The sequence below is a fragment of the Mesocricetus auratus genome, unplaced genomic scaffold (assembly GCF_017639785.1).
Source record: "Mesocricetus auratus isolate SY011 unplaced genomic scaffold, BCM_Maur_2.0 Super-Scaffold_6730, whole genome shotgun sequence".
Classification (NCBI taxonomy): domain Eukaryota; kingdom Metazoa; phylum Chordata; class Mammalia; order Rodentia; family Cricetidae; genus Mesocricetus; species Mesocricetus auratus.
Genome location: NW_024429184.1, coordinates 88,585,802 through 88,602,291, shown reverse-complemented (window position 1 = coordinate 88,602,291; position 16,490 = coordinate 88,585,802).

Sequence of the window (16,490 nt, the reverse complement as noted above, 5' to 3'; positions counted from 1 at the left end):
CCACATTTGTGCAGGATCCTGAGGAAGCCCAAGGAAGGCATCAGATCGCCTGAAATTACAGGGAATTACCAGAGTTACAGGGGCTTGTGAACTACCTTGTGGGTGCTGGGAACTGAACAGGAGACCTCTTAACCACTGAGCATCTCTCCAGCCCCACACAGAGGCTTTATCATCTCCCAAGAACACACTCCTGCTCCCGCTTTTCTGTGTGAGTTCTGTATTTCCCAGGAAGGGCAGAAACTATCAGTGTGAAGAAAGCTAGCATGCTAATAAGAACTAATGGGGACATGAGAAATGTTTTGTTTTGTTTGCTTTTTATCAAACGTAGTCAGCCCCAGCTGGTCCAATATCCCATAAATCTCCCTACACCCGTGAAAACTTGTATACAAAGGAATTCAAACCCTTTAAAACTTTGTGTATGGAAAGGCCCTGCTGTATTCCCAGAGCTGCAGGCCCCTTCCCCATTCTCTTTGAGCAGTTTTATAAATTAGCCAGTCAGAGATCGACTGTGAAATGAGTCTCCACCAATGAGGAACAGCCAAGGTCCTCCCACTTACGTTAGGGCTAAAAGGCAGATGCCATCTTGGTCATGTATGTTGCTTGCTAGCCTGGTTTGGGTCATAGTATACTCTTTTTTTACAAAAAGAAACTGCTTTGTGGGGTTACCTTCAATTCGTTGTTTATGTGTTTCTTTGTGCAATACCAAGAATACTATTTTCCATCAGGGGACAAGTGAACAAGAGGTAGAAATAAGAAAATAAGAACCACAAGCCCAGGCATGTCTCCTAACAGTTGCTGCAGAATGCTATTCCTTCAGGGAAGACTTACACTTACAATCCAGGGATGCCATGCAGCTAGCCATTAATCAGCAAGGCTTCAAACCTGATCAACGGGAAAGACTGGAACATGGTACTGAAGTTCCATTCTGAGCAAAAGTGGAGGGTTTGTTTGTTTTGTTTTTTTTTAACCAGAGAAAGGACACTGTAATTGGCTAGAAAGACTAAGCTTAATCTTCGAGCAGATAAGGTTGAGGTCAAGGTTTGCCCAGGTACATGTGGGAGTGTCTATGACCTCGAGTCTAGGACTGAGAGTAAAGTGCATTGGGGTGTTAACAAACTTAGGGGTACAGTCTGTATCCCAAGAAACCAAGCTCAGCTATCTGGCCTCTAAAAGTCAGTTGAAGCAGCCATATTGGAAAGAAGTCCAGTGACCCCACTCCAGTTCATCATCAGGGTCCTGAGGTGAGATTAACGTTTAAATAGAGGGCTAGGGATAGGCTCATCTAAGCAGGGGGATCAAGCTGTGGCCCCTCCCACCACTGATCCATCAAGCTGTGGCCCCTCCCACCACTGATCCATCAAGCTGTGGCCCCTCCCACCACTGATCATCCATCAAGCTGTGGCCCCTCCCACCACTGATCATCCATCAAGCTGTGGCCCCTCCCACCACTGATCATCCATCAAGCTGTGGCCCCTCCCACCACTGATCATCCATCAAGCTGTGGCCCCTCCCACCACTGATCCATCAAGCTGTGACCCCGCCCACCACTGATCCATCAAGCTGTGGCCCCTCCCACCACTGATCCATCAAGCTGTGGGCCTGCCCACCACCCACCTTGTTTGAGCTACAAGGTGTAAATCTCCTTTCAAGGACAAACATGCCCTCTGGCTGGCACCTTTTCCTTCTGCCAGCATGAGATTCTTGGTGGGAATTCCCATTTATGTGGGGTTCGTTACTTCAATAGCCTGATAGATGGAGAGACAGTTTTCTCTTTGGAAGGAACATTTTCATTCCTGCCAGGCTGGTCACAGTGGGAGGTGGCGGACATCAGGGCAGGAGAGAAGACACAGTAGGAATGCTGGCATGATGTGGATTACATATCTAAGAGACCGAAAACTGAAGGCCACCTTGTCCTGCCAACTCTCCGTTCTTCCTTCCCAGTCACTGGAAGTTTTCCTTCCTCAGGGCAGACTCCTTCCTCCTGTCTTCTAACCGGACTGCGTGGGAGGAACGGCTCAGTCTCCTTCATGAAATATGAGCTATGTCTGTGAGTGGAGATGTGGTGGAGGGTCCTACATATGTGACGACCCAGCATCATCCCCAGTTTCACTGTGATGTGAACACGTGCATGTAACCATTGTGGTGTCCTTCCGCGATGCGCTACACAGGGACACTGTGGTGCCGGATAACGGGGAAATGGGTGATTCCTCAGTCTCAGTGTTGTTCTGTGAAAAGTAGGTGTGGAGAAAAATGTGTGGATCCCGGTAGAGCTGGTTCCAGGGGTAGAATAGAGGCAAGCTTGCTCCCTTTCTTTACAGAAAAACTTGTGGTAGCCGGAGTAAAAACGAGCAGTGTGCATGCTGCCTTCAGTCTGAGAGTGAAGGGTGGGGAACCAGGGCCTGGCTGTCTTCCTCCTCACCTGGTCCTGTGGAATGACCTGGGAAAATGAACCGCTTTCCACAGCTACTTGATATCTGCAGAGGCTGGCTTCTGTCACAGTTTTATTTACAGCATGCTGACACCCCATTTTCACATAAATTCTCCAGGTCTCTGGACACCGAATAGGTGATCTAGAATCCAAATCAGTTCTACAACAAAGCACTGACATTGAGTTACTATACATCCTATAAGACTGTCCCTACTTTAGACATCACCTGAAAGTCCTACGATGCCACTCCCTTGATTCTGACTGGCTATAACTCCACAGTTTCCAGACCTCACCCCATCCATGTATGTAAGACTGGGATGCCTTACATACTTAGGAGAACACAGTTCGTTCTAAGGGGTCAGTTTAGAGGCATGCAAAGTCTGGCCAAGAGGGCACATAGGAGCTTGTTTGCATAGTCTTAAGAGATGATTTGGGGGGTGCGGTATCTCAACTTTCATATGTATATTTCCTAAAATTTTCACCTTCAAGCTTCACTTGTAGGACTGCCTCTGTATCTACTCTCCTAGTCCCTTTTTTGTAACCCTTCCGAGGTTATGGTTCCTGGGTGTAACCACTTTGTATATGAAAGCAAACTAAAGTTAAGGTGGAATTGTTGTGAGTGAATGGCTCAATTGTGCTAATGGGCTCCTTTGCAAATTAGAGAGTTTTCATTTGCAGGAGGAAATAATCATTGTTAACCTTTAATTTCATAACTAACAAATGGTTTGGTATGGGACTGGAGAGATGGCTCTGAGGTTAAGAGCACTAGCTGTTCTTCCAGAGGACCTGGGTTCAATTTCCAGCACCCACATGGTGGCTCACAACTGTCTGCAACATACATGCAGGCAAAACACCAAGCACATAAAATAAAAATAAATTATATAAAATGGTTTGTCTAGTAATAGATGGATAGAGTAACTGGTATGACTTATTTTTTTTAAATAATAAACCATTCAAAATCACTTTATCAGGGAAATTAGGCAGAGATTAGGTGCATTTCTATACCTGAATTCCTTCTATTTTTATTTATGTGACCAAAATTTTCACAGGTCTATAAAACAAGTGAAAATAAATACAAAATTTATCATCAAAGGAATTATTTTATTTTATTTTTAAAATAGAATCAAGAAAGATCAGAGACTTTCAGGCACAATGCATCAATCACATTAGGGTCCAACTCTCTGGGGTGCATAGAAAGGCACCCTGTGGAGGAGGTCCTGTCCTGGTCCCTCCTCTCTCTCTGCAGATGTTAAGTTTTAGAGATTGTGGATTTGCACAGTGGCTGGTGTTCTCAAATTAGGAAAGTCTAGCCTCCCAAGAATTAAGTAATTAAGCCTAGTTGTTAAACCCTAACCACTCAGGTGCTTTAGTCAGTCTCAGTCACTTAGGATAAAGCCAAGGGCATTTATGTCTTTTCTTTTTCAGTAGATCAGAAAGTAAGGCCATGCATAGCTAATGGGTTAGTGACTTGTAACTGTAGCTACTGTGTTCTCTTGTGTGTGTGCGGGGGACGCATGTCTCTTGAGGTATGAGTGTTTGGGGGTCCTGAGGAGTTACTTCACGACTTTCTCTGGCACATGCCTGTAGCGCCTATGATTCCCTCTGTGGTGGCTTATTTAGTCTGCACAGGATCAGCATCCCCTTGCACTGAGGGGGAAGAGAGCACATAGTTACCTAGGCAGCTCTGGTCCATCCCCAGAGGGATGCTGTTTCGGCTTATACCATTCCATGGACAGAACTTGTTGACTGCATCACACACAAAGAAGCTGAGAAATGTGGCTTCCTTGTGCATCCCAGAAGAAGATGTTGGGTGGTTGGCTCCAGTGTCTGCTCTACTGGAGCAGATGGTCCAGAAAAACTGAGCTGATTGACAGTGGCCACTTGAGCTTGAGGGGAACAGATGACCTGGGCAAAATCAGGCTGCCACGTCGTCTCGATGTCAAGTTGCAATGCACTGGGGAAGGGAGGTTCATCTAGCAGCCTGCAAAGGTGCATTCAGATAAAGGCGTGCATAGGCCCGGCCAACGACTGAAAGCAAAGAAGAAATACGGATGAGGAGAACGAGAAGGCAGAGGTGAGGTGTGCCATCCAAGAGGGGTGCACTGCAAGTTAATCGGGTTGTGGTCAGGAAAGTGAGGAGTGGTACCAACAAAGGTGACCTTTCTTCTGACTTGTTTCTATAGGGAAAGCCCATCTAGTGACTGTGCCTCAGGGACATACTCTCTTAGCTATCAGCTAGCTGTTCAGTGACTGGTTTGAGAAGTATTTAAAAATAATTACTAAGTGGATTTGGCCTATAAAATTTTTATAAATAATTTCCCAGTGCTGGGAAAAATAGTTCTAAATCTTCTAAAAACACAGAAAGACATTAAGCTATGTAGCCCTTTCCAGGTTATGCTTATGAGCTTATATAAGTAAAAAATGGGCGGGGCACTACAACACAGGAAGTTAAGGCATCATTCTAGCAAAGCCTAAAATGAATGAAACTCTGTCTGGGAGGTAGATGAAAATAAAATCTAGCCTTCTTCAACCTCATAGAGTTACACTGTATAGAGTTACTCAGAGAAGCCCTGTGTGGTGGCACACACCTTTAATCCCAGCACTCTGGAGGCAGAGACTGGCAGGATCTCTGAGTTTGAGGCCAGCCTGGTCCACAGCAAGAGTTCCAGGACAGCCAGGGTATCAGAGAAACCCTGTCTCAAAAAACAAAAATAACAAAAAGCAGACAAACAAAAGAACAACTTTAATGTAGATAACATAAGCATCCGGTAGCTAACACAAATATTTTAGAGGAGCTTAAAAAAAGTTAGCAATGACTTAAACACTAAAAATTAGCAAATGGTTTGTGTTTTAGTGAAAAATCTTCAAGTTTTTCCTTTCTCCCTCAAGGTCGTATCAGGTATCAGCTGATTGAATTATGTCACAAGAAATCTACTAGGAGATAAGGATGGAATCTCCAGAGAGCAGGTAGGTAAATACAGCCTCAGGAATGTCAGGCCAGTCCTGTTTGCTAGTCCTAGGTAATGTTAGAAGTGAAACTGATGTCACCATAGTGAGGGAAGTGTCTCTTTGCCTGCTATCTCCTGCCTTGCTCCCAAGTCATCTACATGGCTGGGGAGATGCTCAGCAGTAGAGAGCACTTGACGCAGCCGGGCAGTGGTGGCGCACGCCTTTAATCCCAGCACTTGGGAGGCAGAGGCAGGCGGATCTCTGTGAGTTCGAGGCCGGGCTGGACCGACAGCCTCCAAAACAATACAGAGAAACCCTGTCTCGTAAAAACCAAAGCAAACCAAACCAAAACAAAACCAAAACCAAAACAAACAAACAAAAAAACAAACAAAAAAACACTTGACGCTTATATAGAGGTCCCAGGGTTCAATTCCCAGCACCCATATGGTGGTTCACAACTGTTGTGATAAAGCCCGAGGGAAACCTTGGCGGAAATCCATGGCAGGCAATGGTGACAGAAGTGGAGGACAAACATGCCAGGCAGATAGAGCTTAATGAGAAGTTTTATTAGAAAGGGAAGGGGAAGGGGGGAGGAAAGAGTAAAGAGACACCGAGACAGAGAGAGGACAGAACAGAAGAGGGAGACAAGAAAAGTCTGTCTACCCCCGGGGAATAGCAGGAAAGAGAATGGAAGGGAGCAGGAGTGGGCGGGGATCCGTCTTTTAAAGGGGTCCTGTCTTTTAAAGGGGTCCTTTGCACCTGCATGCAGACTGATACTCATGGAACCCTGGGCTGACCAGGGCACCGCCTGAGTGCATTCTGCCAGGTGACAGGGCGGGCCAGCATAATGCCTGAATCTTACATCAACCATATGTAATTCCAGTTCTAGAGGAATCTTTTGGTTTCTGTGGGCACCAGGCATGTGCGTGCTGCACAGACACGCATGGAAAACATTCATACACATAAAGTAAAATTAATTAAAAAAATAATTTCACTTCCACTTTTCTCTGTCATTTCAGGATCTCACTGAACCATGCCATGTCCCAGTGACACAACATTGGAACAAGACCTTTCCACTGTTAGCAAATAGAAGAAAGAGCCTCCTTTCCTGTACAGTTTTATTTGTGAGACAGCGTTTGGGTCTGCAGTGCAGGCTTGCTTTCATCTTACTATGTAGCACAGATTGTCTTTAAATTCAAATCTCGGTTTCCCGAACGCTGGGATTGTAAGCGTCTCCGGGCGGATCGGGATGGGACAGGAGTGGGTCAGGTATTCTGGCACTCGGGAGTCACAGAATCCTGGGTGTTACACAGCTCAGGTGGAAAGGTATCCTGGAACTTGGTAGCCACAGGATACTGAGTGTTACACAGCTCAGGTAGAAAGGTATCCTGGAGCTCGGGAGCCAAGGACCACCACAGGTCCAGTAAGCTTAGCTGCTTACAGCCCAGCCTCAGGGAAAGGCTTCCCCAGTGTGTCAGCTCTGGCTCTGCTCTGACAGGGCAGGGTCTTCCAGCTGGGAAAGTTCGCCTAGTGTAGCAGTTTTGCTCCGGCAGGAGGTTTCTCCAGTTCAGCTCTGCTCCTGGGAAGGGGAGTGTAACAACTCGGCTTTGCCAAGGGAAGGTTTCCCGGGCAAGTGTTACAGCCCTGCTTGCTCTGCTCTGCCCAGGGTCGCCTCTGCTCAGTCGTTTAGGGCCAGGGTGCATTTCTTTCACTGACTCAGATTCCAGGGACAAAGTGTGTTCCTTTGGCACTGGTTTCAGGGTCAGGGTACGTTTCTTTGGTTCTGGTTGCAGGGCCAAAGTGTGTTTCTTTGACTCTGCTCAGGGTGTGTTTCTTTGGCTCCTTTTCCCTACAGGGATTATAGGCATAAGACAATTTATTCATTGTAAATTTTCTATGCCATCTAATTACATGATCTTGATGAAGTTTGCATGGTCACCCATAGTCCCACTTCAGAACTGACTGGAGTAGTGCTAAGTGTCAAACAATATGGTGATATAGTCAGAGCACAGACGCCAAGCCCATGGTTACATTCTTCAAACCACTGTGGCAGTTTATATTTTAATAACAGGTACAAATGTTGCTTACTGACCTGAAAAATTTCACAATCAGTTATGTGGAGTGATAATACATTGCGTATTTAGCCTTTTTTGTTTGTTTGTTTGTTTGTTTGTTTGTTTTAAGAAACAGTTTCTCTGTGTCACCCTGGCTGTCCTGGAACTCACAGAGATCCACCTGCCTCTCCCAAGTGCTGGGATTAAAGTCATGTGCCGCCACCACTCAGCCTTTTTTTCTTTTTGACTCTCTTTTCTCTCCTCCTCTTGCTCCCCACATCCCTTCTCCACTCCTTCCCCACAAGACCTCATTCAGCCAGGCTGACCTCATAGTCACTATGCAGTCAAGGCTAGCCGTGAATTCCTGACTCTCCTGCCTCATTCTCTCAGGTGCTGAGATTACAGATCTAGGCCACCAGGCCTGGCTTTGCCTGGTTTTACTTACAGGAACAAAGGCATAAGTCAAGGGGAGTAAGTCCTGCAAGTCTCCTCATGGGAGGCTTCATTGACCTGAAAACCAGTTTGGTAGGATGGGAAGATCACAAATCAGGAGTTAGGAGACCAAGGAGTAAGGGCGAGCTCTGTGCTTTCCAATCTGAGTCTTGATCCTCTCATCAAAATAAAGGCCCTGTGCACCACTGTGGGCTGTGCAGCAACAGATGGGTTTGCTATAGTAATCATGTTCAACGGAAATATTAGGTGGCATTACTTTTTGAAGGGACCAGTAAGTAGGAACTGCTGATTAGGTGATTAAAATAGCCTATGACAGTTTATCTAGCTGCTATCTTGAAAGGAGTCTCAAACTTTAAATTGGCCTATGATGTAATAATCATTAATGAACCAAACAAGAGAGCCCAGGCAACCTAGGTCAAAATCTTTGAGAGATTAGAACATATGTTAACTGTTACAAAACTGAGTTTCAAGTTCAAAACGGAAGTCGTATTTCATAACATACTTAAATATATCTCATTAGATTAAACTTAAATAGTTCAGGAAGTCTGATTTCTTTCTTTTTTCTTCTTCTTTTTTTTTTTTTTTGGTAATATAGTGGGGCTGGGAGTATAGCTCAGTTGGTGGAGAGCTTGTCTAGCATGCACAACACCCCAGGGATTTTACTCTCAGCTCTACATCAACAGAGCATGCTGGCATAGGCCTCTAGTCCTAGTATTTAGGAGGGGAAGGCAGCAAGATCAGAAGTTCAAGGTCATACTTCTCCACTTAATGAGTCTCAGGCCAGTCAGAGTCAGACAGTGAGACCCTGCCCTTAAAAAAATTGTTTAGGGCTCAAGAGATGTCTCAGCAGTTGAGATCCCCTATGCTCTTGCAAAGGACCTGGATTCAATTCCCAGAGCCCACAGGCAGCTCACCAGTGCCTGTAACTAGAGTCCTAGGAGATCCCACCCCATCTCTGGTTCCATGGTCGCAGCATGCCTGTGGTGCATACACATAGACTTAGGCACATCCACATCCACATAAAATAGATAAATGTTTGAAATATGTGTGCACAGTATTACAGTGTTACATGTTACAATGAGTTGAATTAACTAGTCAACCCTCATAATTATAGTTGAGATCTTTAGTCCTAGAAGCAATGGAAGGGATGTCTCTTTCTTCTTTCCTGTCACTGTATATATATATATATATATATATATATATATATATATATTATGCAAGGTAGTGGATTTCATTACAATCTCTCTTTTCTTTAATGTGCATTCATGTTTTGCCATGAGTGTCAGGTCCCCTAGAACTGGAGTTACAGACAGCAGTGAGCTGCCATGTGGGTGCTGGGAATTGAACCCAGGTCCTCTGGAAGAGCAGTCAGTGCTCTTAACCACTGAGTCATCTCTCCAACTCCTCATTACAATATCTTTATACATGTATAAAATATGCTTTGATAATATCCATCTCCCTCCATGCTCTCTGTTGTCCAGTATGCTCCTCATTACCCCCTTCCTCTTAGGTGGCTGTCTATACTTATAAAAGTGTAATATAGTAAATGTTAGTGACTATGTCAAAGGTTTTTCTGGAGGAAGTGGCTGTGAACACTCAGAGTGAGTGTGACTGTGCAGGATGGCTTCAGGCAGTAGCTTTATTGTTACTCCTTACAAACTCTGGGCAGGAGTTTGCTGGGGACTCTCTGTTGACCCCCTTGTGGGACTGGTGCTGGAACATTCAGAACTTCAAGTGCAACGGTGACAGACAACTCCATTTAGAATGCATGACTGGCAGTTCTCAGATTGACTCACACAGGGTTTTCAAGAACTCGCTGGTGTTTAACCACATTGATCCTTCCTATTTGTATTACAAAACATGGTTCTAGATGAATTTGCTTTTTTTATGAATGCAAACGATTGAACCATATGTGGCAGGAAAGCAGGTCATAGAATGTTTTAATTTCTTCAAGATGTGGATTTTAAATATTCTTCTCAGAAGCAGGTCAATACGTTTTCTTTTTCTTCATTGAAACTGACGCCTGATTTGACAGTAGATTTTAATGTCTCCACACACAGAGACCACTCTGGGAAAAGCTATTAGAAACAGATGGTTTGAAAAAGCCATGCTTCTGAGGCAAAATCGAAAGAGTCCACTTGAAGTTTCTGAGGTGGAGAGCTCAGACAAAGTGTCGCTTCTAATGAACAGCTGACAGTGTGCCTCGCTTTCTAGGCAAGACAGAAGGGAAGGGACTTTAGGGTCATTTGAAATGCAATCTTGAGAAGTTTGTGAGATCACACACATTAAAATATAATGTTAGCTTATCTCTTCAGAGACAGAGGTGCCAAGGGAAAATTTGGCCGTTGAGTAATTCTTATTATTCTTTTTTTGTCTTTTGTTTTTTGTTTTTGTTTTTCAAGACAGGGTTTCTTTGTGTAGCCTTGGGTGTCCTGGAATTGACTCAGTAGACCAGGCTGGCCTGGAACTCACAGAGATTTACCTGCTGAGTGATGGGATTAAAGGCTTGCACCACCTTGCTTATTTTTTATTTTTTTTTAAGGTTTATTTACTAAGCTGGGCTCTCTCCCTCCCTCCTTCCTTACCCCCTCTCTGTCTCTGTCTCTATCTGTCTCTGCCTGTCCGTCCGTCCGTCTGTCTGTCTTTCCTTCTTTCTTTTGTACTGAGATTAAACCCAGGGCCTTGTTCCTGCTAAGCAACATCCCCAGAGCTCTCCTTCAGCCTTCTCTTTGCTTCTCAATTTGGACACTAAGTTAGGCAGGCTGGCCTTATACTCACTCACTCCTGCCTCAGCCTTTGGAGAGAGGGAGGTACTTTCTCGCACTGTGAGAAGCAGAAAGTGTCTTGACACTTCACAAGAGCTCCGCACTTCCATCAGTCCTGCCTCTGCTGAGAAGGCTCTGGGCCCACATTTCTCTTCAGGAATGATGATACCCATTCTGCTGTTGTATTTCTAGAAGGCTGGGGACACCTCTGACTGGAATAGGCCGCTATGGAGAGAAGGCAATCCGTGGGAGAGTGGTCCTTGAGGAAGACCTAGGTAGCATAAGGAGAAAGGTAAGAAAAGCAGAATCCACCAGTGGCCCTCATCAAAAGCAACAGCACAAATGGTTTGAAAAGAAGTGTGTTAAAGGCCAAGTTTCCAAAATTAAACTGGTGTTGAAACTGCATTTCAAGCTAAGAAGTGGGGCAGATTTTTTTTTCTTTGTTTGAGACTGTGTTTTACCATTTAGCTCTGGTTGTCCTGGAATTCACTCCATAGATAAGGTTAGCCTCCAAACTGCCTCTGGAGTGCTGGGATTAAAGGTGTGCTCCACTATGCCCAGCTAGATTTTTTTTTTAAATACCAAGAATTAAACCCAGAGCCTCAGGCATACTAGTTAAATAATCTGCCACCCAGCTGTAGTCCTCAGCCTTGAAAGACGTAGTTCTTTTTCTTCCAGTGATGGAGATTGCACCCAGGGCCTCAAACGTGTCAGGCAAATGTTCTACCCAGAGCTACATCCCCAGGCCCCCAGGGTTCCCATATTGTTTGCCAATGTCAATGAGAGCCTACATTTTCACCCAGTGAGTGTATATTACTGTTGAGTGTGATGCCCCAAGCCTGGTTAATTTTCAGGGATATGAAAATGAATGTATGTGATCTGTGTCAACCTGAGCAGGGAATTTTAGTAGTAATTTTAGCAATCGTTGTTTGAAAATGTACTACTGTAAACACAAAGTCTGCTTATGACTCATTACAGCTTTCATAGGATGATTTATCGAATCACCCATCTGAAGTGGTTGTCAACTTAACAGGCAGTATTAACTTGTTAATTTTAGTGTCCTGTTTCATCTATTAATTATTTATGAAAGCATGGTAAGTGTTTATTTTGTGGCAGTTGACAAAAATAACCAAGCTTGAGGAGGTTTCTAATGTCTCACTTGAGTTGGGTGCATGAAAATAAACACTTGATTTTGAAGGCACTTTGAAAAGAAAATTTCGGTAGCCGGGCAGTGGTGGCACTTGTCTTTAATCCCAGCACTCAGGAGGCAGAGGCAGAAGGATCTCTGTGAGTTCAAGACCAGCCTGGTCTACAAGAGCTAGTTCCAGGACAGCCTCCAAAGCCACAGAGAAACCCTGTCTCGAAAAACCAAACCAAAACAAAACAAAACAAAAAAACCGGAATGCCATCATCTACAGAAACTGTTTTTACTTTCTCTGCTTGATGCTGCAATGAGTGTAACATGAAAATGTGCTTTGTAAATATTGACTTGCTCCAATAAAAGAGCAATAAAAATTACTCATTCTTGTTTTCAGAACAAGGAAGTTCATGAACATAAATCCTTTTGGTGACATAGATAAGGACAGACTTCAATCTCCACCCCCCCTCAACCCCTGTGTGTGTGTGGGGGTCAGAGGTCAATGCTGGGCAGGGTGTGTTTCGAACCTGGAGCTCACTGTTTCAGCCACACTGGCTGTCCAGTGAGCCCCTGGGCTCTGCCTACCTTTGCCCCCACAGGGCTGTACTCACCTTTTCATGTGGGTATTGGGTGTGCAAACACACTGCTCATGCGTAGGAAGCAAGCACTTTGCCCACTGTGCTACCTGCCTCCTCCACTCCTGACCTCAGCTTTGATGTCAATCCTGAGCATTATTGTAGGGCTGAGTGGCTACAGAGACACAGAGACATTGGCTGTATCCCTAAGGAGATCCTAGGTATATACAGATAGGCAATAGTCTATATGTGGAGGCATTAGTATCTACCTGGAGGCATTAGTACCTACATGAAGGCATTAATATGTACATAGAAGATTAATATCTACATGGAGGCATTAGTATATACATAGAAGCATTAGTATCTACATGGAGGCATTAGTATCTACATGGAGGCATTGGTATCTATATGGAAGCATTGGTATCTACATGGAGGCATTAATATATACATAGAAGATTAGTATCTACATGGAAGCATTAGTATCTACATAGAAGCATTAGTATCTACATGGAGGCATTAATATATACATAGAGATATTTGTGCTTCCCTCTTTAGAAACAGAAACTGAGCCCAGTGAAGTGTTATTGCTGTAGGTTGAGGATAAGCCCAGAGAAATTATTAGAATTCTTGAGTTTTAGCAAGCTGTTGTGGCCCCTGGGTCTGGTTTTCCCCTAAATTAGGTCAGAGAACATATCGGTTGGAAAAGACATTCTGTTCTTTAATTTTAGTTTTATACTTGCTCTCAAAACACACACACACAACTTCTATAATATCAGAACACTGCAATTTATTTATTTATTTATTTTTGGTTTTTCCAGACAGGGTTTCTGTGTTAACAGTTCTGGCTGTCCCTGTCCTGGAACTCGCTTTGTAGACCAAGCTGACCTTGAACTAACAGATCTGCCTGCATCTTCCTCCCAAGTGCTGGGGTTAAAGGTGTGCACCACCACTGCCCGACTCCAAAATATTATATTGTGATTTAAAGGGAAGAAGTATTTAAAATTTTTCTCCTGATAACTATGCTTCTCGGATTTGTGGTATGATAGTTCAGCCTATGAAGGCTCTTAATGGTAATTAGAGTGTATTATAAAAGACTAGCTCAGGAATAAACGCTAATCAAGCCACCTATTATAGTAGAGATGCTTTAACGTTTTAAGACATTTCTTTGTTTATTATTACTATTTTTGTGAGTATATGTGTGGGGATATGCCACAGCAGATATGTAGAGGTCAGAGGATAGCATGTAGGTATCAGTTCTTTCCTCCATTTGTCTCCCATAGATCAGTTTCAGGATATCAGGCTTCGTGGCAAGCACCTTGGCTCACTAAGACATGTCGGCTGTTCCTACAGCAGAGGTTCTAGAAGAAAAAGCTCCTATTCGGTGTAGCTGAGTAGATATCCCTGGATGTGTGCTCTGTTTATCTTCGTGATTAATAGTAAACACTGGCAGTTCTAGAATACTATATAGAAGTCAATTCAGTATTCTTAAGGAAGTAATAAGGAAAAATCTTTTGGTGAAAAGTATTTTGGAAAATAATTGTCCCTTGGTTGGACGGCAGTCAGTGTGTTGGTGGAGACCATGTTCAGTCCTCTTATAAGTGGAGGTTTACTTTATCGTTTTAAGAAACAACATGTATGTTTAACTTAGAATAAAGATATCTAATATTACAATTATCCATGCAGAATTGAATTTAAAAATTTCTGTTCTAAACATGAACATCCAGGCAGGTGTGGTTTGATACTTTTAAATCCAATGTTCAGGAGGTAGGCAGATCTCTGTGAGTTCCAGGACAGCCTGGTCTAGGGCAGGAGAGCTACATGGTGAGACCTTGTCTTAAAATGACAACCATCCAAGGACAACAATAAAAAGCAACGTCCAGTGGGGCACTGTGACACCTGGGATCCTAGCGCCTAGGAGACAAGAGAATTGAGAGTCTGTGGCTATGTAACAAGACTTTGTTACACAGAGTCAAGAATCAAAACAGGTAAAAGGTGATTTGAGCTTTGACCTGTTATGTTCTGCTGGTTCTCATTTTGTCTGCTCTGAGAATACATTCACATTTTTTTTTTTTTTTTTTTTTTTGATTTTCGAGGCAGGGTTTCTCTGAGGCTTTTGGAGGCTGTCCTGGAACTAGCTCTTGCAGACCAGGCTGGCCTCGAACTCACAGAGATCCGCCTGCCTCTGCCTCCAGAGTGCTGAGATTAAAGGCGTGCGCCACCAACGCCCGGCCACATTTTTTTGAGACTAGAATAGATACCTTGTAAACTGAGTCTCTTGACTCAGAGTTACTTGCCACAGGAATGGGGAGAATTTTTTTCTTTTTGCTCTTTTAACTTTCTGACTGTGGGTGTTTTTCCTGTTTGCATGTCTGTGAACCATTTGCATGCTGATATCATCGGAGGCCAGCAGCACACCTGGAATCCCCTAGAATGGGAGTTAACAGATGGTTGTGAGCTGCCACGTGGATGCTGGGAATCAAACCCAAGTTCTCTGTAAGAACAACCAGTGCTCTTAACCACTGGTCCATCTCTCCAGCCCATTAGGATTTAATTTTTAAATATATATGTGTGTGTGTGTGTGTGTCTGTGTCTGTGTCTGTGTCTGTGTGGTGCCTGCAAGCCAGAAGAGGTGTCAAACCCACTGGAGCGTGAGTTAACGGTGGTTGTGAGCCACTTGGCGTGGATGCTGAGAACCAAACTTTTGTTCTCTGCAAGGGTAGCAAGAATTCTGCTACTGAGCCGTTTCTCCAGCTCCCTTTCTAAAACAACAATGGGAACATGCATTTGTTTACCAGCTCAGACGTTGAAATACTAGTACTTCGGTGCCGTTTGAATGGTTTATGGGAAAAATAAAGCAGAATTAGTTCAGATATCTCATGTGTTCAAGTCCTTTTTATTACCCCTCCTTCCTCTCTTCCTTCTTTCTTTCTGCCCTCCCTTCCCCCACCTCCTCCCTTTTTAAAATTCCTTTCTTTTTGACAAGGTCTCATCTATCCCAAACCAGCCCCAAATTTGCTGGTAGCTGAGACTTTGAGGTTCTGATCCTCCTCCCTCCACCCGAGTGCTGCAATCTCAGATTGGTGCCAGCACTCCTGGTTTTTGTATTGCTGCTTACTGAGCCCACGGCTTCCTGTATTCTAGATAAGCACTTTGTCACACTGTATCTCTAGGCCTCAGGTTATATTTATCTGTTCAGAGACTATTAGTTATCAATATCATTAGTATATTAACTGGTAAGATACTGAAACTTTCTAAATATTTAGAGAAGAAACACATGCACTCATTTAGCAAACATCTACTGATTGTCCGCATCATCTCCGTGTTTGGGACATGTCAGAGAACTAACTATGTGGGTACAATCCCTGGCTTTAAGGAAAACATGTTGTAGTAGAAAAGACAGGCACCAAAGGGTTACCGCAGAGATGGTCTTGTGTACACAACGGTGATGGGTCTTGCATGTAAATACTGATTGCTTTGCCAGCCCTCTACACAAGTGGGCGACTCCATGCGCTACGGACGTTGATGGGCAGGTGGGCGGAGAGGGGGTGGGGGCTTTTGAAAGTGTCTCTGTTGTTGGCTTAAGAAACCAGGCCGAAAGAGTGAATATAGGGGAGGAAGGATCAAGATTTGAGGCAGGAACTGAAGATGTGAAAAATTAAACTAGATAAAAGTTATATAAAACTTGCAAACATCCAGGAGATTAAATGACTACATTTTGCCCTATTTTGTTTAGATTTTTTTTCAAAAGTAGTGACAAGAATAGTCAAAGAAACTCTTTTTTTTTTTTTTCGGTTTTTCGAGACAGGGTTTCTCTGTATTGTTTTGGAGGCTGTCCTGGAACTCACTCTGTAGACCAGGCTGGCCTCGAACTCACAGAGATCCGCCTGCCTCTGCTTCCCAAATGCTGGGATTAAAGGCGTGCGCCACCAACGCCCGGCTGTCAAAGAAACTCTTATTGCTCATTTGCTCTCTATCCTTATGAAAACTGATATTGACGTGTGTGGTTGTTGGGTTTTTTTTCCTCCTCCTTTCTTTCGAGACGTAATGTTGTCATGTAGACCAGGCTGGCCTTGAACTCACTTTCCTCTTGTCTCCACCACTTGAGTGTTAGAGACACACATTGGAGCT